The sequence below is a fragment of the Panthera leo genome, chromosome D1, assembly GCF_018350215.1.
Source record: "Panthera leo isolate Ple1 chromosome D1, P.leo_Ple1_pat1.1, whole genome shotgun sequence".
Taxonomy (NCBI): Eukaryota; Metazoa; Chordata; class Mammalia; order Carnivora; family Felidae; genus Panthera; species Panthera leo.
This window is the reverse complement of record NC_056688.1, coordinates 4634838-4661046: the sequence shown is the minus strand read 5'-3', so window position 1 is coordinate 4661046 and position 26209 is coordinate 4634838. Positions and strand designations below refer to the sequence as shown.

Here is a 26209-nt window from a genome sequence, read left to right as displayed (position 1 = left end):
AGAGAGCAGTGATCTTCAGGCTCCACGTCTGCCATCCGTGTTTACTTCCTGGAAGATAACGGGATGCCAGCGTACTCCCAATGGAGGTACGGGATCAGGTCCACACAGGATCAGGTGCTCATGCAGGGGAGTGGCAGGGCATTACCACTTCGCAATGGTAGGAGACTGGGGATGGGAGTGGATTCAAAGAGTATTAAACCAAGGAGGGTGACATATGATAGGCCAGACATGGTACAGGGTTCCTCCTGCAGGAAATGTGATTTCATGTGTTGCCTTGAGAACTGGGAACGGTCGTAATAATGACTCAATGGCTGCCTTCAGTCAACTAGGTTGAAATACCAGAGCTTCCCTGACTTTCTCAGGGAAGGAAGACTCCAAGGTCCGAGGGAGATGGGAATGGGGACCTTTTGTGTGCACACCTGCTCTTTTACCACAAACTTGGTGGCTTATGAGAACAAAATTGTGTTCTCTCACAGTTCTGGAGGCCAGGAACCCAAAATTCACTTAACTGGGCTGAGACTAAGGTGTCAGCAGGGCTGTACTCCCTCTGGAGACCCCAGGGCTCCAGGGGACAGTGTATCCCTTCCCTCTGGTAGCTCCCGGTGGCCACCAACCTCCCTTGGCTTGTGCCCACATCACCCCAGTCTGTCTCCATGGACACAGTGCCTCCTCTTTTGTCAAGTCTCCCTTTGTCTTTCTAAGGATGCTCGTGATTCCATCTAGGGCTCACTCAGACAACCCAGGACTCAAGATCCTCAACTAGATCCCATTCATGGGAGTTAGATCCCAGGTATCAGGACTTGATTTCTTTGAGGGCCATTGTCCAGCCTAGTACAACGTGTCCTTCCATAGGGAGACAGCCAAACCATGCTAGCCCCGTGCGGTGGGGTGCTCACTGGTGAGCAGTGCCAGGGCACGCACTGCTGATAGACACTGCAGCAGGACCGAATCTCCAGGGAATTATGTCCAGAGGGGAGAAAGCGAATCCTGAAAGGGTCACACGCTTTTCGATTCCACTTGTGTAATACTCTCGAGGGGACAAAATCATAGAAATGGAGAGCAGATGAGGGATTGCCAGGCATCACGAAGATGACGGGGGCAAGAAGGAGGTGGGAATGTCTGCTCTAAGAGGACAACACGGGGGTCCCTATGGAGGGCCCGATGCTCTGTTTCTCATGTGCATCGCTTTTGAAATCCCGGCCGTGATCGCGTCCTACAGGCAGAGAGAACGTAGGGCATCTTCACGGTGTTTGCCAATCACACACAGTCCCAGCAACCCCACAGCCGCCCACCTTGCTACATCTGTCCCCACGGCTCTGGCTGGTGTCCCGTTGCCACAGTTGAGCCGTGGTCCTAAGGGAGGAAGCCATCTCGCTAACGCGGCTCCTGCACCGTTTCACTCTCTCCTGCACACCTGGGGGTTTCCTCGCGACCGGCCATCCTGTGCACCTGCAGCTGATTCTCCCGGCCCACGGGGGGCAATCGCTTCCCATCCACCACCACCTGTTTGTCTTCCTACGTCCTAGCGTTGCACGTGCCAGCACCTGCAGATCTTCCCTCTGTCAGCTGAGTCTGAGCCGGCTTCCTCTCCCACTGGGCTCTAGTTCTCATCTCATTAAGGAACGACACTCATCTCGCTGAAGCTCACGGTGAAGTCTCAACCCCAGTTTGCGGAGTACGTGGCACCATTTTACAGACACACGTAATTACTCCCTTTGTTTAAAAATTCCTTCCTTCCTCCTCCCACCGCCCGGGCCGCTGCTCACCAGTGTCTGTGTTGGTCTGTCCTCATCTTCTTCCCACCTCCCATCAGCTTTCCGCCCGTCCTTACTCTGGGGCGATCGCAGCCAGCCTCAGGCTCCTATCTACAAGCAGCTGGGGCCTCCAAGTCTCTAAGCTCTGCCCCCAGCTCTTCATGTCTCCAGACGCCTGACTCCATCTGTGCACCACACAGGTGCTACCCTCCCCAGCCTCTGCTACCTCCCTGAAGGCTTCTCCTCTTCCCCTCCCCTTGTTTACTGGGCTGCGGCCACACCGGCCCCCTCTCTGCTCCCTGAGCATGTCAGGCACACACTCCTGCTTCAGGCCTTTGCGCTGGCTTTTCCTCTCTCTGTCCGGAATGTTCTCCCATGTGCCCAGATGACATACATACTCCTCATTTCTGTCATATCTTTGCTCTGACATCACCTGCTCAGTGGGGCCTCTGCTAGCTCTCTGTCTAAAACAATACTGCTCCTTCTCCAACCCAAACACCTGATCTCCCTTCCCCGCATTCTTTTTCTTCCTGGCCTTGGGCATCATCTGTTTTTCTTATTTCCTTGCTGTCTATTGCCTACTGCAGTCCCTGCCAGAATGTCAGTTCTATGGGGTCCAAATACCAAACTAGCTTTGTTTAGGGCTGTTTCATTATGCCTCTACAACAGTGTCTAACTCCTACAAAGGCTCAGACACCACTTGCTGAGTAAGTGTTGGGATTTCGTGTTAGTTTGCTGGGTCCGTCATCACAGAGTACCACAGACTGGGTGGCTTAAGCAACAGAAATTGATTTATTTATTTTCTCCCACTTTAGATCAAGGTGTGGGCAGGGTGGGTCTCCTCTCTCCGTGGCTGGTGGATGACCTCCTTCCCACTGTCTTCACGTGGTCTTCCTTCTGTGTGTGTAGGTGCCCACTCTCTTCTTATAGGACACCAGTTATTGGATTAGGGTCCACCCCCCCCTCCCCCAATGAGCTCATTCGACCTCCACTTTACCTTTCAAGATCTGGTATCCAAGTACAGTCCCATGGGTAGTTAGGACTCCAAAGTATGGACTTTGGGGGCAAATCCATTCCATAACAGCTTTCTGTCTGTAGTACCTAGTCACTACTCACATGGGTTTTTTTTCTGTATGCCCTTGCCCTCATTATTTGCTCACCCAGTGCTAATCCCAGTTTGCCCTTAGTCCAAGTTATAACTGTTTATTTATTTGTATAGGCTTGCATCTTCCCTCTACCTCTATACTCCAAGTTCCTGGCTGGCACTGGAATTACATCCTTAGGATGCACATCATAACCTCCAGGTGAGGTAAGTATGCTTACTCTCGTTTCGAAAATCTACAATCTGTATGATTACTCTCATTTCGAAAATCTACAATCTGAGGCTCAAAAGAGAAAAGGTCATGTTTCTGATATCACAGTACTAATAAGTGCTGTCATTTTGATAACTTTGTCCTCATGGGCTCCAAAGCTCACTTTCTTTCTTCTACCACACTGTCCCCAAGATAAATGGGGAAAAGCCATACTCAGCCTGACATATTATAAGCAATGGTACCTGTAAAGCTGGTGTCACATTTTAGGAAATGGGATTACATTTAGAATTTGAGTAGTTATACCCACAGTTTGAATTTGAATGTCATATCCCCTTTTTTTTTTTTTTACTGCTGCAATTCCTGTTATCCTTAAAGATTATCTAAATGGATTTTTCCCTTTGCAAAATTTAGCCACTAAGAATACTAAGAGAGTTTGTTTCCTTTTTAATAGGTTGGAATTATACAATGAATTCATAATGTCAAGGCAATAGCTGTTATTTTATCCTAAAATATAGAGGAAAAGGTCATTGCCTTTGTTGTAAGACTTTACCATGTGTTCTTGATAACATGCCTGGGCTCTATTGGTGAAAAACCGTCATAGACTTTGAAAATCAGTTACTTATAGTTAGGAGAATATCGCTCTCTTTGAGTGCACTGATTGTTTAAAATGGAAATTAGAATTTTTCTCCACAGATTTTATATTTTAGAATGAGCTGTGCTTTAAAAAGTATGTTGCATTTGCATTCATGCAAGTTGTGCAGTCATTAAATTGACAGGAAAGTAGCTGTTAATAGTTGTCATTTGGACATGTAGATGGAAATACTATAGGTCATGGTGTGAACACTTGTTGAGCTCTGGTTTCATTTGGCATTTCTAAACCATTGCCCTGAGCTTATGGGTGCCCTCAGGTCATGTAATTGTTGTTTTAAATTGGCATCAGGGGTGTAGAGATGGCTCTTAAGTTGTGTATGAGGAAACTATTGGTTCTCTGCTTCTATGTCTGTGTAGCTCCTAAAAACAGAAGTCTAGAGCATTTTATAGAAATAAATTTTGTTTAAAATAAATGTACCTTGTGAATGAGCTAAAGGCTTACATAGTCATCAGTACTTTCGCAGTCTGATATTAATTTGTGAATTTAAATAGGTCTAGGGGCATCTGGGTGGCTCAGTCGGTTAAGCTTCTGACTTTGGCTCTGGTCATGATCTCACTGCTTGTGAGTTCGAGCCCCATGTTGGCCTCTGTGCTGACAGCTGGGAGCCTGGGCCTCACTTCAGATTTTTTGTCTCCCTCTCTCTGCCCCTCCCCCACTCATGCTCTGTCTCTCTCTCTCTCTCTCAAATATAATATAAAACATAAAAAAAATAGTTCTAGAATAATTTTGTAGACAGTAACATACTTAAAATGACTGGTGACTAAAACAAAGAAATAGCCTGAATCTCCAAGCATAAATTACTGTTCTTTCCCTAGGAACCCATCATATATCACATTGACCATTAAGCTGAATGAAAGCCTTAATCTTCAAGTAACTTGGAAGAGATAAGCATACTATCTTAGCTAGTAAAGTTTGCTATATATCATTCTTGTAGACCTATTTTCTTTAGTGATCAAAGAATTAATGTGTGGTGTCTTTTATTTGGGTATTCAGGATTAAGATAACAATCTTAATGGATGACAGTCATGTTGGAGGAGAGTTTCTGGGGTTCCCTCCAAAAATGGTACATGATTTTGAGTCAAGGATACAGACTTACTGACTCTACTTTCACTGAAATGATGGTTCAGATATCAACAATGTTGTCTCTTGGAATTGTCTTTTGCAAAACTGATATCCTTTCAGTTTTCGGCATGATTAATTTACCAAAGAGAAAAAAAAATGTTTCCCTCTTTCTGAACCATAATCACATTTGTATTTACAGTTATCATTAAAAATAGTATTTCTAAAAACGGTTAATAAATAGACGTCAACATAAATTTGTTTGCGAAGTTATCAAATGGAAAACTGTTCCCAAGGCAGTTATTTTATGTTTTACAGGAAAATTAAACTTTTATGTCCTTAGTGCATTTATGTTATATCCTGTTCACTTTCATGCTGTGTGTGTGTGTGTGTGTGTGTGTGTTCATGAGCATGTGTATGTGAGTAAGTGAAATGTGCAATATTTGGTCATTCAAAAAGCTTCACTAATTTAGGCAAAGTCAGCCAGAAACAAATGCAATACATTATGTCCAAAATAATCATGCAGATTTTCCATCATGAGAAATAGTTGGTTTATCTCAAATGAATTTTCTTTGCTCTTTTTAATAAGCCAAGTCATAGGAGAATATTTTCTTTCTGCTAACCTTGAGGCAGGGCAAGAGCAGATTTGGGTCAGAGCACACGGTCTATATTTATGAGAAACTAGGAAAATTAAGAAAGCCACTTAGTTACAAAGCTTAGTGGGGACTCATGACTGATTTGGAGTTTTCAACAATATTCTGTTGGGAAATCTTTTATTTACTGGGTTAGTTTTACAGAGCAAACTATATATTTTCTTGGTTGTAAGGAGGAGTTTTAGATACCACAAAGCCCATGTCTCCACTAAAAACTTTTAGCCCATCATGTTCTTACCGACCAGAATTTTCTCTCTAACAAGCCATGTTAAATTATGCCACTGCCCTGCTTGACAAACAGGATTAGCTTCCCTTTATCTTGTAGGTTGGAGTATAAAATCCTTACCAGGGTTTTTATACTGTTCACCAAACCCTCCGACTCTTCACTCTCTGCCTCTTCCTTCCCCTCCTTTTCCAGCTGCTTGGTCTCATTGAAATCCCTAAGTGCTAATATTAAATGGGTAGTAGTGCCACCCTGCCATCCTACTGTATTTCTCTGGTCCACTCCCCTACATGACTGCTCCATAGCTTTCCTTCACTCCTCAAGTCTCTAATACATCAGTCTTGATCCTTCATCTCAGCAGATTCCTTTGTTCCCTATTCCACTGAAAAAGCAGAATTAGTTAGCAGATATATCTTGCTGCTCCTAGAGAGGAATTGTCCATGCTCCTGCCTGAAGCCAGCTCCCCCAGCCTTACATTAGATCCCATTAGATTCACTAGGTTCACTTCCTTCCCCCTTACTTAGGATGTTGGCGACTCTCACCTCCTTGGCATGTCAATTTCCCCGTCTTGACTGCATCATCCCCCAAAGCATATAAACATGTTATTGCTTTTCCCCTAAGAAAAATATACCTCTCTTTATCCCATTTCTCATTCTTAGATACCATTTCATGTTTCTGTTCCCTTTTCTGCCGAAACTGGGGATACATTCATTATTTCCAGTTTGTCTCATTCATGACCTCTAGAAGCTACTCAAAGTAGGCTTCCTTTTTTCAAGGTCACCAAAAACCTCCATATTGCTAAGTCTTTTGGGCAATACTAGACTTCATTCTTTATTCTTAGTCTTCATCTTACTTGACCAATGAATGATGTTTAGATCAATGCAAATGTTCACTGTTAGGGACTGAATGTTTATGTCCTACCCTAAATTTGTATGTTAAAACTCTACTCCCCAATATGATGGTATTAGGAGGTGGGACATTCGGGAAGTAATTAGGATTAGATGTGGTCATGAGGATGATGTCCTGAGGGATGGGATTAGTGCCCTTGTAATGGGTCATGAAAGAGCCTGCCTCCTTTCTCTGCTTCTGCCACATGAGAATACAAGGAGAAATCTACACCCCAGAAGAGAGCTCTCACCAGAACCTGACCATGATGCTCCTTGATCTTGGACTTCCAGACTCCAGAACTTTGAGAAATAAGTTTGTATTGTTTATAAGCCACCCATGTGTGGTATTCTGTTATATTAATCAGAACTAAGAACTAATTCTGTTATATTATAACTAATATATATAAATAATATATATAACTAATAATATATATATTTAACTAATAATATATAACTAATTCTGTTATATTAATCAGAACTCTCCTTGATATAGCTTATCACTTGACTTGTAATATATCACATTGATCAAGTCTCTTATTCCTCAGTGTTTTCTTTGCTGATTCCTGTTGTCTCCCCAAACCCTAAATATTGGAGGCTCCACGTCTCAATCCTCACATCTCTTCTTTTGGCTGTTATCACTCTCCTAAATACCTTTTCCCCTGATGATCCTCAAATTTAAATCACCAGCCCAGACCTCCCCCAGAACTCCTGTCTCCTATTTGCCTACTTGATGTCCTCTGTTGTTTGTCTAACAAACATCTCAAACACATTATATTCAAAACCTGTGTTGACCTCCTTGCTGTTTTTCAAATGCACCAAGTTTTTATCTCAGAAACTTTGCAAGATACTTGGAAAGTATTTCCTCAGCTATACACATGGATTGAAGCCTTCCCTCTTCTGGTCCTAGAGCAAATGCTATCTTGTCAATAAGGCTTCCCCAACCACCCTAACTAAATTACACCTTCTTTCCTAACTTTGAATGATCATACCCATTTATTTTTTTCCAAAGTACTCATCCTGAACTCATATATTATATCCTTTTGCTTATGTTTTTGGTAAATTATCTGTTCCCCAATCCCCCCATTAAGTATTAGCTTCATGAGGGCAGAGATTGTGGTCTGTTTGTGAGTGACTGTATCCCTGTTTTTTTTTTAAACAGGGCTTCAATAAATACATGTTGGAAGTTCAAATACATTCATATCTTTATAGTAACTCTTTCCTCTGAGATGTCTTGAATGTTGTTTGTTTTTCAATTTTTTAATCTTTTTTGTAATACAGCATCCTATCAGACAGTTTTCCCTCTCTTATGAAAACAGCTTCTAGTTGCTCTTACTAAAATAATAATAATCACTAGCAGTTATATTATGCTGACTCTGATCTAAATGCTTTATCTATCTTGTAGGTACCATAACAACCCCATGAAGCAGGAGCTATTGTAACATCTGTTTTCCAGATGAGTTGACACAGGACATTTAAATTTATACGGGTAATAAGTGGTGGAGCCAGGATGTTGTAAACTCAAGGAATATGGCTCTAAGGGTGTACTTTCAACCATTGTGTTATGCTGCTTAGAGACAGAAGTTGTGTTAAGGAGGTCTGCAGAAAAGGTGAATAGAGACTTTCATTTGATTTATGGAAGCCAGTTTCTCTTAGTGATGGCATCTGAGTGTTCTTGAAAATGATTCGATAAATTTGCATAAAGGAATCTGTGTATATTTCAGGAAGAAAGGTTGAATTATGATTTCATTTCTGGTGCATAATGGTATTGGAGAAGGTGACAACTCTTATTGTCATGGTGAGACATGGGATCAGAAATAGTTCTGAGTTGTGGCAAGAAGCGAGAGTGCTCTGTTCCTGTGATGTGGCAAACCCTGGAACTAGTCCTAATGCAGCTAGCTAGCTCTCCTGTAAGCAACTGGGCAGGTGAACTGAAAAGCTGGCTCAGGGAAGCTTGAAAACTGGGCCCATTAGGGCAAGACATCATCTCAACTGAACCCTAAGCTGTCCTCATAGGGCCTTTGGGAAAAGTTTCCTCTGCAGGAGCACAGCCCCCTACAGTCTTCTGGTCAGTTTTTGCTATTATTCGTAAAAAGGTTCCCTTCACAGCGAGAACTCCATAATCACTAACCCCTGAGGTGACAGGAACTCTGTAAAAACCTGCCTTGACCTCACCACTCTGGGGCTGCCTTATGCCTTATGAATATGCATAGGTGAGGGAATGACAGAGCATTGATCCTCAGAGTCCTGGCCCCTTCTCTGAGCATAATGCTGGGGAGTGTGTTCTTCCATCCTCAGAATCTTTACGGCTGTGAGTAGATGCTGCCTTACTCCTTGAGATCACTTCTGAACCCCCCAGTACCATGTTTCCAACACAGCCTGCTGATGCCAGGTTTTATATCTCCAGTTATCAAACTGGGTTAGGGCAAAACTGAAACCACTGCTGTTTTGATGTATGAAAGAGAAGAGAATCTGAGAGATTCAGAATGAGTGAACTTTCTGTTACAGTACCTGATGGTTGGTAACTCCAAGCATAGCAGAGATAGCGTCCCATTAATTGCACTCAAACCTTAAAGAAAGATGACCAGGCGTACTTCCAAATCCATCACAAATGTTATCTTACTCACTTCCTTCAGGCTAAATGTTAAACCACTGTTTCAACATTTCCTTGCCTTGATCTTAATTTGTATGCTGTTAGCCATTAGTTGATATCTCTGTCTCTCCCCACTAGCCAGTAAATTCCTCAAGGGTAGGATCCATCTCTGGTTGATCTACTTACCCTTAGACTTTGTTGTGCCTGACATGGTAAGACTCTTGCTATATGCTTGATAATTGACTGGACAAATGAATGAGTCATGGGCGGACAAAGAATTTCTCTTTTCAGATTATGTTATTGCTACTGGTTATACATTTTGTTTTAACAAAAACTTCATCAAGAGACGGTGTCACATCAAAGAGATTTGTGGCAGGTATTTTGGGACAATTGTTCTTTACAAACATTATGCTTCAAAAGATGTTTCCTTTATACAAAGTTGGTATCTAACATATGTATGTTAAATCAACTGAATTGGATTTATGGAACAGGAGAAAGAGTCTCATTTTTGCCACTGACCTTGAACAAGGAGGTTGACTTCTAAAGTCCCTTCTGGCTCCTTTGTTCTACAGCTTTGTGAATTTATATGTGGAAATAAACTATGCATTGTTTCCTAGTCAAATTAGTGAAAAGGCAGATAAAAACACCCAGCCCCCCCTTCAAAGCAGAGCCTGCTTCTCTGATAAGAAAAGAATGTAAGGAATTCTCTCTGTTTGGCTCCATTGGGTATGGATTATTTTGCAGTTGTGGCACTAATCTCAGAAAAAGCTATTGATTGAACATTTGAACATAATAGATATAAATAGAAACCCATATACTTTCTGTTGTTCAAATGGATGTAATTCTAACATCTTCAGAAAACCTGATAGATTTTTGGAAAAGTTCCATGAGACCAACAATGAAATCATAACATAATCTATTGTCTGGTTTGGAGGGCTTTATAGTTCCATTGCTAAGAGAATAAAATAATATCTTGGTAAATTGACATCTATGAGGATCACTAATTGTTAATTAACCTCTATACTGTTAAAATTTGCTGAAAATAACCATAATAGTATTGCTTTGATTGATAAGAAAAAATCTACCACATATCTCCAATAGGTACCACATATAAGTTACTATCACAAAATCTTATATTGATTCGTTTACTGATATTAATGACCACATAATGACATATATGTATATTTTCTGCAACTCTGCTGTTAGGCTTGATCAGATTCAAGCCCAGAGACCTGTGCACTGAAGCAAATTGGATGCTGCTAGTGCAGAGGGAAGAGGACAGGTGTGATGAAATCAGAAGGGCTTAGTCTCTTAATCAGATAAACCAGTGAATGTTTAGGTTATCTGTCACTTTGAAGTAATTTTCAAAGCAAAAATGTACTTTGCAATAATAAGATTTGGGGTTCAGAAAGTCATAGATAATTGGGCCATTAGGTTTGCATCAGAGGAGAAAATCTCCAGTTCTGAGAATTGTCAGGAAAGAGGGGAAAACAAGCCCAAACCCCCGGAGTAGAACCTGGGCCTCCCAACAGTAAACCCAGGGTAGAGAAGCCAGCCATGGTCAAATGTCAGGACACATCTGGGAACATTGTAAAAGTTGCACCTGCTCAGAGACATCGATCCTGTAGGGCTTGCTTGGCATGGGTTTTAGGAATCTGAGTTTTTAACAAGCTCCCTACCAAATAGAAAATTCCTTAAAAGTGAGGAGTTATTCCCACGTAAAACATATCAGTCATTTGTGTAAAGAGTTATTTTTCCCAAGAGAATAAACAGATTTTTTTGTTGTTGTTGTTGTGTTCATTGCCTCAGACTTTAAGGGCATTACATGTGTAGGCGTAGTGACCTCAGGATATGTTACAACCTCTTGTTTCCCTCTTGGTTTTTAAAAAAGTTATACCTTGTTTTCAGCTCAAATAGAATTTCTAAAGGATGCTTGAGAAGTTTGAGCCAAATTTCCTAGATCAATTTTTTTCCAGTTTGAATTTTTATTGGAGAAACAAAGTTTATTTATTCACTTCCCATTTATAATCTAATTTTTCCCACTTATAATATAATTATGTAAAGCTGTATTTTAGTCACAAAAGGTGTAAAGATGAATAAAATAGTCCCTGTCCTCAAAGAGCTTATAATCTCTTAGTGGATGATAGGCATACAGGTAAATAAGGGTAATAAAATGTTATTAGTGTTATTATTAGAACATATGCTTAGTATGGTTGGAACAGAAGAACTGAGTCAACTCTCACTGCGTGGGAAAAGGGTCCCAGAATGGCTGTATAAAGAAGTAAATGCTTGACCTGATTTTTCTTTCTGGCTTTATTGAGATATAACTGACAAATAACATTATGTAGGTTCAAAATGTACAATGTGATGATTTGGTACACATATGTATTGTGAAATAATTACCACAGTAAGGTTGGTCAACACATCCGACACCTCTCATTGTTACCTGTTTGTATGTGGGGGGGGTGGTAAAAATACTCTTTTAGCAACTCTCAAGTACACAGTACAGTACTGTTAACCATGGTCACCATGCTGCACAATCCCCAGAACTTAGTCATCTTATAATTGAAGGTTTGTGCGCTTTGACCAACATCTTCCCATCCCTAGCCTTTGACAATCAGCAATTTACTCTTGGTTTCTATGAGTGAATTTGACTTTTTTAGATTCATCAATAAGTAGTATTATACAAGATTTGTCTTTCTCTGTCTGACTTATTTCACTAAGCATAATGCTCTCAAGGTCCATCCATGTTGTCACATATCACAGGATTTTCTTTGTTATGACTGAATAATATCTCATATATATATTACATCTTTATCCTTTCATCTGTTGGTGGATACTTCGGTTGTTTCCATGTCTTGGCTATTTTGAATAATGCTGCAGTGAGTATGTAGGGGCAGATATCTCTTTGAGGTAGTGATTTTGTTTCCTTTGGTTGTACATCCAGAATGGGTTTGCTGGATCATATGGTAGTTCTATTTGTTTTTAAGTTTGTTTGTTTGTTTGTTTGTTTATGCCATCTCTACACCCAGTGTGAGACTCGAACTCATGACCCTGAGATCAAGAGTCTGATGCTCCACTGACCGAGTCAGCCAAGTACCCTGGTTTTTATATTTTCAATATTTGGAGGATCCTCCATACTGTTTGCCATAGTGGGCGTATTAATTTATATTCTTACCAGCAGTACACAAAGGTTCCCTTTTCTGTATGTTCTCACCAACACTTGTTATCGCTTGTCTTCTTTTGTGATAAGAATCCTAACAGGTATGAGGCAATATCTCATTCTGATTTTGATTTGCACTTTCCTGATGTTAGTAATATTGAGCATCTTTCATGTATCTGTAGGCCATTGTGGGTCTTTGGAAAAATCTTTGGAAAAATGTCTATTTAAGTTCTTCACCCATTTTTAAATTGGATTTTTTGTGGGTTCTGCTATTGAGTGATATGAATTCTTTATATATTTTGGACATTAACCCCTTATCAGATATATGATTTGCAAATATTTTCTCTCGTTCTGTAGGTTCACATTTGATTTTGTTGATAATTTCCTTTGCTGTGAAATGCTTCTTAATTTCATGTAGTTCCACTTGTTTATTTAATTTTTAATGCTTGTGCTTTTGGTATAATATCCAAAAATGTTGTCAAGACCAATGTTAAGGGGCTTTTCCTGTTGGTTTACTTCTAGGAGTTTTACAGTTTCATGTACAACATTTAAGTCTTTATTTTGAGTTAATTTTTGTGACTAGTATAAAATATGAATTCAATATCATTTTTCTGCATGTAGCTACTCAGTTTTTCCAGCACCATTTAAGGAAAAGACTGTCTTTCACCCATTGTATATTCTCGCCTTCTTTGTTGTAAATTAATTGACCACGTATGCATGGATTTACTTTTGGGCTCTTTGTTCTGTTGGCCTATGTGTCTTTTTTTATGCCAGTACCATAATGTTTTGATTGCTGTAACCTTGTGATATAATTTGAATCAGGAAGTATGATTCCTCTAGCTTTATATGCTTCCTCATATTGCTTTGGCTGTTTGGAATCTTTTGTGGTTCCATACAAATTTTAGTGTTGTTTTTTTCCTACTTCTGTGAAAATGCCATTGGAATCTTGATAGAGATTGCATTGGCTTATAGATAGCTTTAGGTAATATGGGAGTTTCAATGGTATTAATTCTTCTGATCCATGAACATAGGATATCTTTCATTTGTTTCTGCTTTCTTCAATTTTTCATCAAAGTTTTATAATTTTCCATGTACAGCCCACTGTCTCCAGAAATGTGGGTGCTAATGGGTCCTATAGAATATGTAGATCTTTCAAATGCCCCCAGTTATTCGTGTTATGGCCTCTGTGGCCTATAGAGGAAATGGGGGAAATTCGCCTAATATACAGACAGCTATAGTTGGGGACACACAGAGGAACTCAAGTTGCTATTTAACCCATTAGTGATGCCATCTGGATGGAAACAGGAATAAGCTAAGCAGTCTCTGGGCTGAACTCAGAGCAGTTTCACTGGTGATCACTCATGAGCTCTAGCCATTAACCCTTTGCACCGACAGGTGGGTTGTTCTAAAGAGATTAACCTAGAATTTAGACACTGGGATGCCAAAGGGCAGATGGTCATAATTAAGCCCTGTGGTATCAGCTTATGTGGAAAGACATTTGGGCTCACCTGCAAGAGCCTGAGGTGATCCTCACTGTTTTCCATGTCCTGGCTCATAAAGCACTGGTTTGTAGAAAGGAAAATGGAATATTAAAGCAGCAGATTAAATTATTAACAGGGAAAACCACCTTGGCCAGGTGTACTAATGTGCTGTCACAGGCTTTAATACATTTGAATGATCAAGCAGTAGGGTCTGTGGTCCCCGATGCCAGACTGGGGACCCCTGCTGAGGCACCCAATACTATAAAGATAGAGAAGTCTAGGGAGACACCTAGGGCCCCAACTCTCACTGTGGATGAATGTGCTATGCTGCTGAGAACACCAAAAGATGTTGTCTACTGGAATTTGCCATGGGATATCTCATAGGATAGGTGAGTTACTTTGTACCTCTGGGTGAGGGGGATCTACTCAGTTTCTACTGGGATCCTGTTCTGCTGAAAGCCAGACCTGTTGAAATGCACTATACCTGGAATGGAGCGTACCCCATCGAAAGAGGGGAGAACATGGGGGTCCTGGTCTGGCATATTCTGCCCCATTCTATCTCCTCATGCCTGACAGTGCTGCTTCCCCCTGCCAGCATGCATGGCATGCACAACCAGGTTAAGTTCCTAAAGCTGCTGGTCTACCTCTCAAGGCCATAAGGCATTGACACCCCACTGGCAATCAGGAGGCCGATCCCTGGCCTGGGTATAAGACCTAACAACTGACTCTGCAGTAAATACAGCTGATTAAGTGTAGCTACTGTAGATCCTTGGAATGGACGGAATGGCATATTGCCAGGATTTTCCCTTAAGATACAGTGACATGGTAAATATAGTAGCAACATGTCTTTTATATGTTTATATCTTTTCTCTTTCTTTCTTTCTTTCTTTCTTCCTTTTATTTTTTGGTGGAGTCTTTTGGGTTTTCTGTATATAATAAGATCATGTTATTTACAAATGGGTGATTTTACTTCTTCCTTCCCGATTTGGAAGCTTTTTATTTTTCTTTCTTGATTGCTCTGGTAGGACTTCCAATACTATGTTGAATAGACGTGGTGAGAGTGGACATTGTTGTCTTGCTCCTGATCTTATAGCAAAAGCTTTCAGCTTTGACTACTGAAAGTGATACTGTCTGTGGGCTTGTCATATATGGCCATTATTATGTTGAAGTAAATTCCTTTTATACCAAATTTATTGAGAGTTTTGAATTTTAAGTTATTTTGTATCTATTGAGATAGTTATAAAATTTTTATCTTTCATTCTGTTATGATGTATCACATTTATTGATTTGTGAATGTTGAACCATCTTTGCAATCCTGGAACAGATTCCCCATTTAATCATGGTTTATGATCCTTTTAATGCGTTGTTAAATTCAGTTTATATATATTTTTTTAAATTTTTATTTTTTTAATTTAGAGAAAGAGGGAGCATGAGCAGGGGAGGGGCAAAGGGAGAGAGAATCTCCAGCAGGCTCCATACTCAGCATGGAGCCCAATGTGGGGCTTGGTCCCATGACCCTAGAATCAGGACCTGAGTCAAAATCAAGAGTCCGATGCTCAATTGACTGAGCCACCCAGGTGCCCCAGTTCATATTTTAGTTAGAATTTTTGCATCTATGTTCATTAAGGATGTTAGCCTATAATTTTCTTTTCTTGCAGAGGTCTTGTTTGTTTTTGGTATAAGGATAATGCTGGCTTTATAAAATGAGTTTGAGTGTGTCCTCTCCTTTTCTCTCTTTCCTTTTTTTTTTTTTTTTTTTTTTTGGAGAGGTCAAGAAGGGTTGATACTAATTCTTCTTTAAATGTTTGGTAGAATTAACCAGTGAAGCCATCTGGTCCTGGGCTTTTCTTTATTGGGAGATTTTTGATTAGTGATTCGGTTTCCTTACTCATTATTGACCTGCTCAGATTTTCAGTTTTCCGTGGAACATTCACTGTCTGTGTTGGTTGTAGGTGGATTAGGTGGAAGAATAATAGTTTCTAAGGTTCACAGGTTGGCCGCAAGGAGGGCCACAATGGGATGTGAGTGTGGGTAGGGGTGTTCAGCAATAATTTATTGGGTAAGTGATTTGAATTTTATTCTATACATTATTAGAAGCCGTTGGGAAGGATTTTAAGCAGTGAATGACTTTGATGTTTAATAAACAGTGTATTATTACTTAAAAGCCCCCCCCCTTCAAAATTTGCTTGAGTCCCCTATGAGACAAAAAGGGAGATTTAATGGAACTGTTCAATCAGATACTTCCTCCTTCTGATGTGTTTGTTTATTATAAGCAGCTAGGCAAATTTAAAAATAGCAGATATCTTAAAAAAGAGGATGGGCTTATTTATTGACACATTCACTCTCTCATTGTCAGATTTTATGGAAGGGACCGAGTTACCTGTTTATTGTTTTCCCTAAATTTGGGATTGAATGTTCCTTGGACACCTCTGTGGCTCAATAAAAACCTTTGGAAGTATTTACAGAGCTCTTAAATCTTATCAAGGCTGCCTTGAGAGATGAAAAAAGTTCAAAAAAAAAATGTATGAAAATGAAAAGCTCTCTGCCTGCCCAAAGAATAATTCTAATCCAAACAATGTATCCAGTTCAGCTTTATGGAGCCACAAAGAACATATAACAGCATTGGTTATACATTAATGCACAAACTTTAGGACTTATGTTTGTTTAGTCTATCTAATTAATTAATTGAGTGATTGATTTTTGTTTTGAGCATTGAAAACACAATATGAACTATAAAGACCCTATAAAATTAGATACAGCCAAGTGTATTGTTGTTTTATCTGATTTGTATTATACTCACTTACTTGGTTTATTTTTGTACAACATTTAAATTTTTTTTTTATATTTTGAGAGAGAGAGTGTGTACACTACTGGGGGTAGGATAGAGGGAGAGGGAGATAGAATCTTAAGCAGGTCTGCACTCACTGTGGTCCCAATGTGGGGCTTGATCCCATGACTCTGGGATCATGACCTGAGTCAAAATCGAGAGCTGGACACTCAACCGACTGAGCCACCCAAGTGCCCCTATGTACAACATTTTTGTAAAGCTAGTCCAGTATTCATTAGCTCTATTTACAATTACTCTATGAGAAATGATTCAACAGTCATTTCTCCTGTGATGGATTCAGTGCTTAAAATACCAAGCATAGCTGAAACTGTTTAACAAAATGTATGCTTCAAAGAGAAATTCTGTATATGCAAAGCCTGAGGATGTAAAGTTAAAGGTAAACCTGAGCTAAGTCTAGGTGCTAGCTCCTAGACTAAGTCCTGTGCCAGAAAGACATACTGAGAGCATTCCTAGGGCTGAGGCTTGGGTCCCTTCTGCAGCTGCAGACAGGAGGTTTTGAGAAGTAAAAGTACAGTCTGATGTTAGGGTGGTAGGAAGAGAAATAGACAACACTCAATAAATGGAGTATGTATTTGGTGATGCAAAGATGCCCCAGGCATGGTCAGCAACTCTTGGGCTGGTGGCTGTGCTCTTCAGCCTATTATCTAATAGAATGTAAAGCCCTGCTCAAATAGTTGACTAATGATTAAATGAGTAAGCCACCTGAGATGGAGGAACAAGTATAAACGAACAACCTGTAAATTCTAGTTTATTTGCTTAATGACCGTTGACACTTTAGGTGAGATATTAGCAAAATCAGGATAAAAGGAGGCTCAAAATCTGACCTGTGCACTCTAAGCAAACTACAAATATGAGAATTAGAAGTTTTATATGTTTTTGAGTAAACATCTGAGTGTTTGCTTTGAAAACATAGGAGAAATATGCTTTGGGTAAGCTTTCTATGCTTGTTCCATTAAACAGAATGCTTTGTATATATGTGAAAGAGATGATTCAAAAGTTACATGTTTTGCATATAAAGTTGGATTTGTTGGTGTGTAGAAACTATCCTGTGCCTCCCTAATATTCACCAAATATAAATTGGTGAAAACCCCATGAGTTTGGCAGTCGTATTAATTAAGATTCTTTCATTTGCAAGTGTTAGAAACCTAACTCTATCTAGTTAATGCAGAGGGGAAAAAATTAGCTCATGTATCTGGGAAGATGATGAGAGTTAACATTCGTTTTGTACCTATGTGTCTGGGAAAAGCCTGTACTCTAGAATCCAATGGTATGGGTCCCAATCCTGGCTTTAATCTAGTGGTCTGGGTCCCAACAATCCTGGCTTTACTTCTTTGTAGAACTATGAATTTAGATGAGTTTTTTTTTCTTTGTGCCTCAATTTCTTTACTTATGAAAGAAAGATAATAATAGTATATACTCCATAGTGTTGTGGCAAGGATTTAGTGAAATATTCTGCATAAAGAGCTTAAACAATGTTACCATTTTCTTAATCCTGACAACACCCCAATGAGGAAGGAATCATTTTACAGAGGAATGAACAGAGTCAGAAAACTAAGCGATTTGCCCAGGCTCACACGGCTAGTTGAGACGGCACTGTCTTTTTACGTCTCTCTGTTGGCTTCTGATCAGTGATAAATGTGCTTTGAGATTAATCTGGTACAGGATTGTCAAATGAGTTAGCATGGAGGACAGAAAGCAGCCCATTAAGAGGCCACAGCAAAGATCCATCTTGGAAGTCATTAAGATCAGAGTTTGGATAGCAGAAGCTAGAACACACAGGGCAGAATGGATTTGGAAGATACTATGAGTTGGTTGGACCTAGCAATAGGTTGCATGATCAAGGAAAAAGGCATTGAAGGTGACTGTGGCAAGACCGGATGCCCAGCAGCTGTCCCAGTCCCCAGTGCCTGGTGCACAACAGATGCTTGAGTGGGTTTTTGTTTTTCACTGAATGAATAAATAACAATTAGAGCTTGAGTAGGAGTGTCTGGGAGAATTGTGTTGTAGGGAAACTCAGGAGAAAAAGCAGGTTTGGGAGGGAGGTAGATGAGTTTCATTTTCGGGGCACTCACACGGAGAAGCCAACCAATATCAGGAGACCCCTAAACAACTGGAAAGGGAAGATTAGGTGACATTTCAGTAACAAAAGATAGAGATTTCAGAGTCTTCTGGGTGCATGTGTTTGAAGCCATATGATAAAATGAGATTTCTAATGAAGAAAATACCCAGAAGAGAAGAGACACAAAGGCAGGTCAGTTGGGTAAGACTGGTGAGGTGGGCTTCTCAGGAGCGGCCAGAGAGAGTGGAGGTGAGGCAGACACCATCCAGAGGGCAGAGACGCAAGAGCACCTGGCAGCCATGGCTGAGAGCCAAGCAGCATGAGATAGAGAGTCCATATGAGTTGAAGATGGAGCCCATTAACCAGAGCTGTTTCCATAAAATAATGGGAAAGGAAGCTAGATTCCATTGGGTAGATGCAAGGGGAGATGAGGTTTCCCAGCTGGTGGGGTTCTCTCCTTCCAGCTGTGCCTGGTGTTGATAATGGCTCTGTCTCGTCAGACTGCACATACTCAGAGGTAAGCCTACCTACTGGTGCAGCCAGACACACACTTTGTTTCTGAGGAGAGCTTGGCTCAAATTCGTATTTTCCCTTTCACTCTTCCACTGGCCCAAGTCAGTCCCCTGGGCCCATTCTGGCTCTCTCAAACCCCACACCTAAAAATCCCTCCCAAATAAATTACTTATGTGTTATCTTTCTATCTGAAAGGGGCCAGACAGAAACCAAGAGAAGCCCACAAGACAGGCAGCAGGGAGATGTTTATAATTTTTGTCTCTCCCGTCAAACGTTCATGTTCGTATTTTGTCTTTGACCAAACTCAGAAAGACCGACTAAAGAACGAGACCCCGGGTTTGCCAGAGAAGTGGTGTCAGAGAATGTTTATTAGGAGTGTGGAGATTTTCACAAAGCCACACACCGTGTGGAAGACCCAAGTAGAAAAGATTGTAAGTCCTGGTGGACCATGAGCACTTTGAGTTCTGAAAGGTGCCTGTGTGTTAGGTCCATCCGTGCACTGGAATGAGGGTCTGTGGTTCAGGCGAGGGCAGAGGCAATGATAGCCATTAGATTTCCAGTCCTCTTGTTCCTCCTTCCATGACTAGTCCTTGCTGAACAACCCAGTCTCCCTTACCACATCCCATTCCATGCCCCTGTTACTCTTTCTGAGCCTCTTAAAGGACAGATGCCTTCCCTCCCAGCCTCTCCTTTCTTCCTTCTTTTTTACACACTGCTCTCAGATGAACCTTCTGGAAACTCAGGTTTATAGGATTCCCCACGTTAGTGGCTCTGGAGCACAATTATAAGTATTAAAAAAAAAACCTTTATATAATGATAAAGTCCCACTTTCCATCTTCCCCCATCCAAACCCTGCAATCCACAATCATCAAAGCAGCAGGGGAGGCAAGAAAGAATGTCTTTTCCCTTTATTTTAATGCAATCCATTTTTCCCTTTATACATAAAAACCTATATTGCTATACATTAAGACATTTTATCCTATAGAATGTTATTGAGGTCATATATAATATATATTCATTTTGTTGGAGATGCGTACATATGTTTCTATGCATCACAGTTCAGTGTAACTTCTCCACAAAGAAAGAAAACATAACCCACCATCCTTAATGCTAGTTTAACAAAATGTTTTAAATTGTATTTCTTCCACTTAATGGTGTAGAAAGCAAAATGGGGAAAGTACATGCATTTTCCTAGAATGAGCCAGCCATCAGACGTCTACATAAATGGACTGAATGAGTTTGTTTGAATGTTCCCATTCACATAGGATTACACATTCAAATAAAGCTGTGTACATTTATTTGAATATGTAATCAAGGAGCTGAGCAGAAGTGGCACCTGCTTCCAAGTGTAACATCCCTGGTTTACACATGTGGGTACCTCAGTGTGTTGTTAAAAAGCAGAAAATAGTTCTTTCTATATGCATTTTGTGCAAATTTCACAGCTCTTGGTATTGTTCATTTGCTTTGTTGTTTCTCATGCACAAGACACCTCTCCATATCAGCAGTAATGGTGCTACCCAGAGGAAAGCTATATTTAAGTTTCTCAAGTTTCCCGGCCCTTTGAGAAAGTTTGGGCACACCCACTCCTTCCTTTTTCATTCAACAAGTATTTGATGGTTGCTGGGTTACAAAGGTATTTGAGTGAACCATCTAGGCATTTTACAGCACCTGTTCCTACCGGTCTCAGTACTTTTTGTTGGGATGAACCTGTCGTGGTCCATGACTGAAAGCCTTTTGGGCCACTGACGTTTGTAGGCTCCCACGTGGTTCTTAAGGAGTGGAGGTGGAGGTGGACAAATGATCGTGCTGTCATGTGCATGATGTGGCACAAGAGTACAAATGAGGACCCATGTGTGTAAATATTTAAAAATTGATTAACCAAACTAAGTGTTTTAAATGCTGTCTACCCTATTTCTATCTTCATGATGGCTGGAAGGCCAAGTTTGAGCTGAGAACGCTTGGCTTCCTCGGAGATCTGTGCTGGAATGTGGCAGCAATGGGGAGTTAGCCCATAGCCCCTGGTCAAGGCCTGTAGCTTGCTCCATTCTCTGCATGCCCTTGGTTATGTCATGCACCGCATGGAGGTTTGCATTCCCAGAGGCGGACCCTGTGGCCCACACATCCAAGCTCTGTCCATGCTGCATAAATAGCTGTGCCAGACCTCCTGAGGAGAACTGAGCAGGCCCTGGAAGCAGACTGGAGACACTTGGAAGGGAAATTGTGGGGTCCCACGTAACTGGCAAGGGGCCTAGAAGAGGGCATGTGTGAGCTCTGGCCTTGCTAATGGAACCACTAAGTAGTTCTCCTGACTGGAGGCACACTGCTGGACAGCTTGTGAGCATCATACCTTTCCCTTGCTTCTTAATCACGTGAGTATTCATGCCTTTCCTTTGGATGACTCTCTGGTGCTTCTTGGCTTTTTTTTTTGCACCACCATACCATGTAGAAGCATGAGAAAGAGGAGGCCACGCACACAAAGATGACTCAAACCTTCCTTCCTCCTTGTACCCAACTTCATCTCCATTATGGTGGCACAGACCTCACGGGAGTGAACCATGCTAGGAGGGCAGCGGTAGTGTTGGCCTGAGTGCTGTCTGTGGGTTTTACATTAGAACAGAGCTCTTTTGGGATTCAGGAATTTTGATGATTTCTGCCTAATCTGTTGCATTAATTCTGAACAAAGTGTGGGGAGGGGAGAGAGACAGCAGTAGATGGAAAGATGCTGCTGGAGAAGTACAGCTACTGAGGGGTTTGGGGGATTAAAAAAGAGGTATTTTCATGTGTATGTTGTTATATTGTTTAAAAATAATATGAGTTATTAAGAAAGAAAAATAGTTGACCAAGACATTGTATTGAATAACTGAATGCTAGTAAGAAATGCATATACCACGTGATTCAAAGCTATGTAAATGCATCTGCATAAAAACTTGTATGAGTAACTCTTACATTCGCAAGATGATGATGATGATGATGTTGATTATGGTAGTGGTGATGATGATGATGGTGATGTTGATGATGGTGGTGGTGGTAATGATGATGATCATTAGCATTTATTGGATGCTTTTTGTGCCAAGCACTTTATAAGGGTATATATTAACTCACTTAATCTTTACAAAGCCCTCAAGGCAGATACAATTAGTGACCCCATTTTGCCAATGAAAAATAAGGCATAGAGCTGTCCAGCAATTTGGACAAGTAATACAGATTGTATTTTGGATGTGACTTCAGAGACTGTATGTCTAACCACTGCACATAAGAGACTGAAGTGTCATTGTCACTGAATTAGAGTGTCTTTTTTTATTTTGTTTTGGTCTATTTTTATTTTTACCTGTTACAGAAATAAAAGAATGGTAACCTACTTAATAAACATACTTAGGAATTTTCTAGCGTACCCATAATAGTACATTTTTTTTCTCCAACAAGTTTGGGGGCACCATGGTGACTCATCCCATCCGTTCCTCTCCCACCTCTGTGACTCCTTGTGATGCTAGTTTTGTCTCTTCTGGGTCTCTGTTTAGTCCTTGACCCTTACTAGATCTTGGGCTGCATCAGTGATTGAGACCCCTGTGCTCTTCCTAGTGGTTACAGTATATGATCAGACTAATTACTGAACAAAACAGTTTGATTAAAGACAGTGTCTATTTGAGGGAAAATTAGAATCTGGGACTGAAATACTGACACAGTGGAAAGAAAAGGGATTGTCTCACTAAAAAGCATGGCCTTGCTTATTTGGCGCACTATTTGAAGAAACTGACTGACAAAGACACTTTTGATGTTTCTTCTTTACTGAAGCAGATGACAACAATTCTGAAGGTCTGGCCCTTCCTCTCATTCTGTTTAATCTTCCTGAAATAGAGCTTTTGCTGTGTCACTCTGGAGCTCAGAGTACTTCAATTGGTCACTCTTGCTTCTGGAATTAATTTTAGGCATTTGCAACTCTCAGCAAAATATTCCTCAAACTCCTTTGTCATGGGAGTTTTCCTACTTCCTTTTGTTGCTTTTATACGTCAACCAATGAAACTTGTTTCTTCTTACTCATTATGGTCCCATTATTTCCTCCCCTTGGAGTACCTCTCTTAGTCCCATACTTACCTTTATATGTCCAAATCTTACTCACTTTGAAGGTCCAGCTCATGTGCTGATATTCTCATGAAATAAATCCCCAGTTGGAAATAACTTCTCCCTTCTCTGAATTCTCAGGACATGCACTTATTTCTTTTATCACAAAAGACATTCTCAACCTTGCTAATCATCAGGTCACTGGCATCTCCATATTGACCTCTTGATACAGGACATATATTTAAATCATCTTCCTATTTGTTGTGGCACTCAGCATAGCACCTTGTGGTGCTGAAGTATGTACCACATTGGAGAGAACAGATGTTGCCAGATCATATCTGAAACAGATTTAAGTCCTCTTGATATCTCCTTAACAATAAATGCATCACAGTGGAGGCTCTAGCAACATCTAGAAACTATAGAACCAAGGCATTCATTCCTGCAGCTGGGAATGTTAACTCTTAGTGCTGGCTCATAACTGAGCCCCTTCTGAGAAATGACTTCACCCAAGGTATGGACCTTACCTGCAGACACCTGGCATACAATGATTGGTAGAGGTGGACTTCAAAGACCCTGCCCCTTCACCTCACTTTGGAGACATCTCTGAAGGGCCATCCCTGCTTTGAAGCACCCATGGGACTGAATGAGGTCTCTTGCAACTGAATTACTGTTCAGCTTCTCTATCTGTCTAGCATTCATGGATGTGGTACCTGAGAGAATTCTTCAGTAAGTTTCTTTTATGCAAATCTCCAATTTCCAACCCTAAGTCTGTTTCCTGGAGAACCAAATCTAAGAAACATGTTTCTTCACTGGATTATTTTCTAGAGCTCTTGGACTCTGGCATCATATAGATCTGGCTTTGGAGCACGTTTGAATCCTGGCTTTGTCACTTAAAGATACATGAACTTGGGATGTTACATTCTTGTATTGGTTAGGATCAGCTTTACCTACGTATGATGAAAACACAAAAGCAGTTCTGGCTAAATGATATTTAAAAAATCTTTCTCATACAGGAGAAGATCAGGGGTATGGAATAGAATCCTCATGATGTGCATAAGAACCATTTCTGTGATTCTCCACTCTGTGTTGTGATCCTTGTCTTCATGATCCAAAAATGGCTGCTGGAGTTCCGGCCATTACATGAATTAACAGAATGGAGGAAGCAGAGAATGACACACCCCCTCCCATTTAAGGAGACTTTCTAGAAGTTTTATACGACACCTTGGTGTATATCATCAGCTCAAACGTATCTCATGGCCATCCCTAAAACTGAAAATGTATCTGAAAAATGTAATCTTTTAGCCATATGCATGGTAAAAGTTTTGTTTTCTATAGAATGCTTTGTTACAAGGATTATAAATAAATATATATTGTCTAGATAGATAACGGTCAATAAATGCTTCAAAATCCCTTCTTTTATACCATAGATATTTTTTGTATTATAAGAAACTTGATATTTTAATAAGGTAGCATTATAGATAAGTCAGGAGTAGGAGAAGCTAAGTATGAATGAGTACTATTTGTTAAAACCTAACGGAGGTTGAGTGACCTTGAGATCACTGAGCCTTCCCTTCCTATGATGTTGTTGTAATGGGATAGTGATATGATTAACAGAAAGATGCTAATACATATTGGTAAAGAAAACAAGTTCCTTTAATACAGGAAAAGGATATAACTAAGAATGTGCAGATAGATACTACTTAGAGTAGGAGAGACAGAAGCAATTAGAACCAGGGTAGCAACTGTCCCTGGTCTTCAGGCCTCACCAAAGTGTTGCCATCATTTGGGACAGGAATCCTGTCTGGTCTCTTGAGTAGCGCCCTCTACCTTTCTTTGAGCTTTTGGTTTGTCTGTGGACTCCTGCCATCTCTGGACTATTCTGTAGATTTCCAGCCATTTTCCTGCTTGCCAACAAGATGCAACCTCAGCATATTCTCAGAGTACTTACTCAGAGGGCTGTCAAAGGTAAGTTTTCCAGGACCAAATTTCTGGGTGTACCTGTCCCCAGCGTTTCCTCTCTCTAGCTCCCTAGACCAGCTGGGAGTTTTGGCAAGCTGAGCTGGGAAGATTAGATACGAGAGTGCCTGGCACTCGTCTATAGCCTTCTACTCTGATGTTCTGACCTTGGCTGCCATCTGCCCCCATTTAACATCAGGCAGAAAAATTGTAGCTTCTGTTCTTTTGCTCTAGACAGAAGTTTAATTGTTAGGCAGGGTTGACATACAGTTCATTACATACATTCTTCTGTAAATTGTGGTGAATTTTATGGCTGTTAATGAGCAGTATGTTCATCCTACGGTCACTGTTCCCGAAATCAGTGTACTACATCTCCGCATTCTTTTGATCAAAGCGAATTTGTGGCTCTTTATATCTGCAGAATCTGGACCTGTTTTACCACACCCAGGCTCATCTGTGTTAGTGTTGTCTCTGTTACCTTTTAAGTTATTTTTTGGATAAGGCTTATTTTCATCTTGGGGCTGTTTGTAATTCTTCCAAGATAAAATATAGATGCAGTGATGAAAGATCATCATGAGCACTGACCTCTACTCAGGACAAAAAGCTTCATTATGGGGTAGCTTTAGGTCTTTATGGAAAACAACACAACTGGCTTGGCTTTTGTACAAGAATCAGTGGGGAGTATGGAAAAATCATTTGGCTTTGTCACTGGGCAGCCCTGGTCTGAGTCTTTTCTTCGCCACCTTTTAGCTTTATGATCATCGGCACATAAATTAATCTCTCTACATGTACTTCTTAGTATTCATAGTATTTCTGTAAGCATTTAATGAGATTTATAAAGTCCAATTGCATAGTGTCTGATATAGTAACCAATACTGAAGATGAAGTTTTATAATAGTATTACTCATTACTTATAAAAGAGGATTTTCTTCTAATTTAGCTTGCTCTTCTTAAAAATAAGATTTTAAAGACATGTTAAATCTGATCAAATCTTTTTGG

At 40.5% G+C, this 26209-nt stretch overlaps 1 long non-coding RNA gene across 3 annotated transcripts in view; it reads left to right on the top strand.

Moving 5' to 3' along the window:
* The window catches only part of LOC122199995, a 195042-nt gene that overhangs the window by 3991 nt on the left and 164842 nt on the right, over positions 1 to 26209 (top strand). For 2 of the 3 annotated variants that reach the window (XR_006193692.1, XR_006193691.1), the window contains 2 exons: positions 1527 to 1702; positions 2974 to 3063. This is a non-coding gene — a long non-coding RNA (uncharacterized LOC122199995). The remainder of the gene's footprint in view (positions 1 to 1526; positions 1703 to 2973; positions 3064 to 26209) is intronic. The other variant, XR_006193693.1, reaches the window with a different exon arrangement.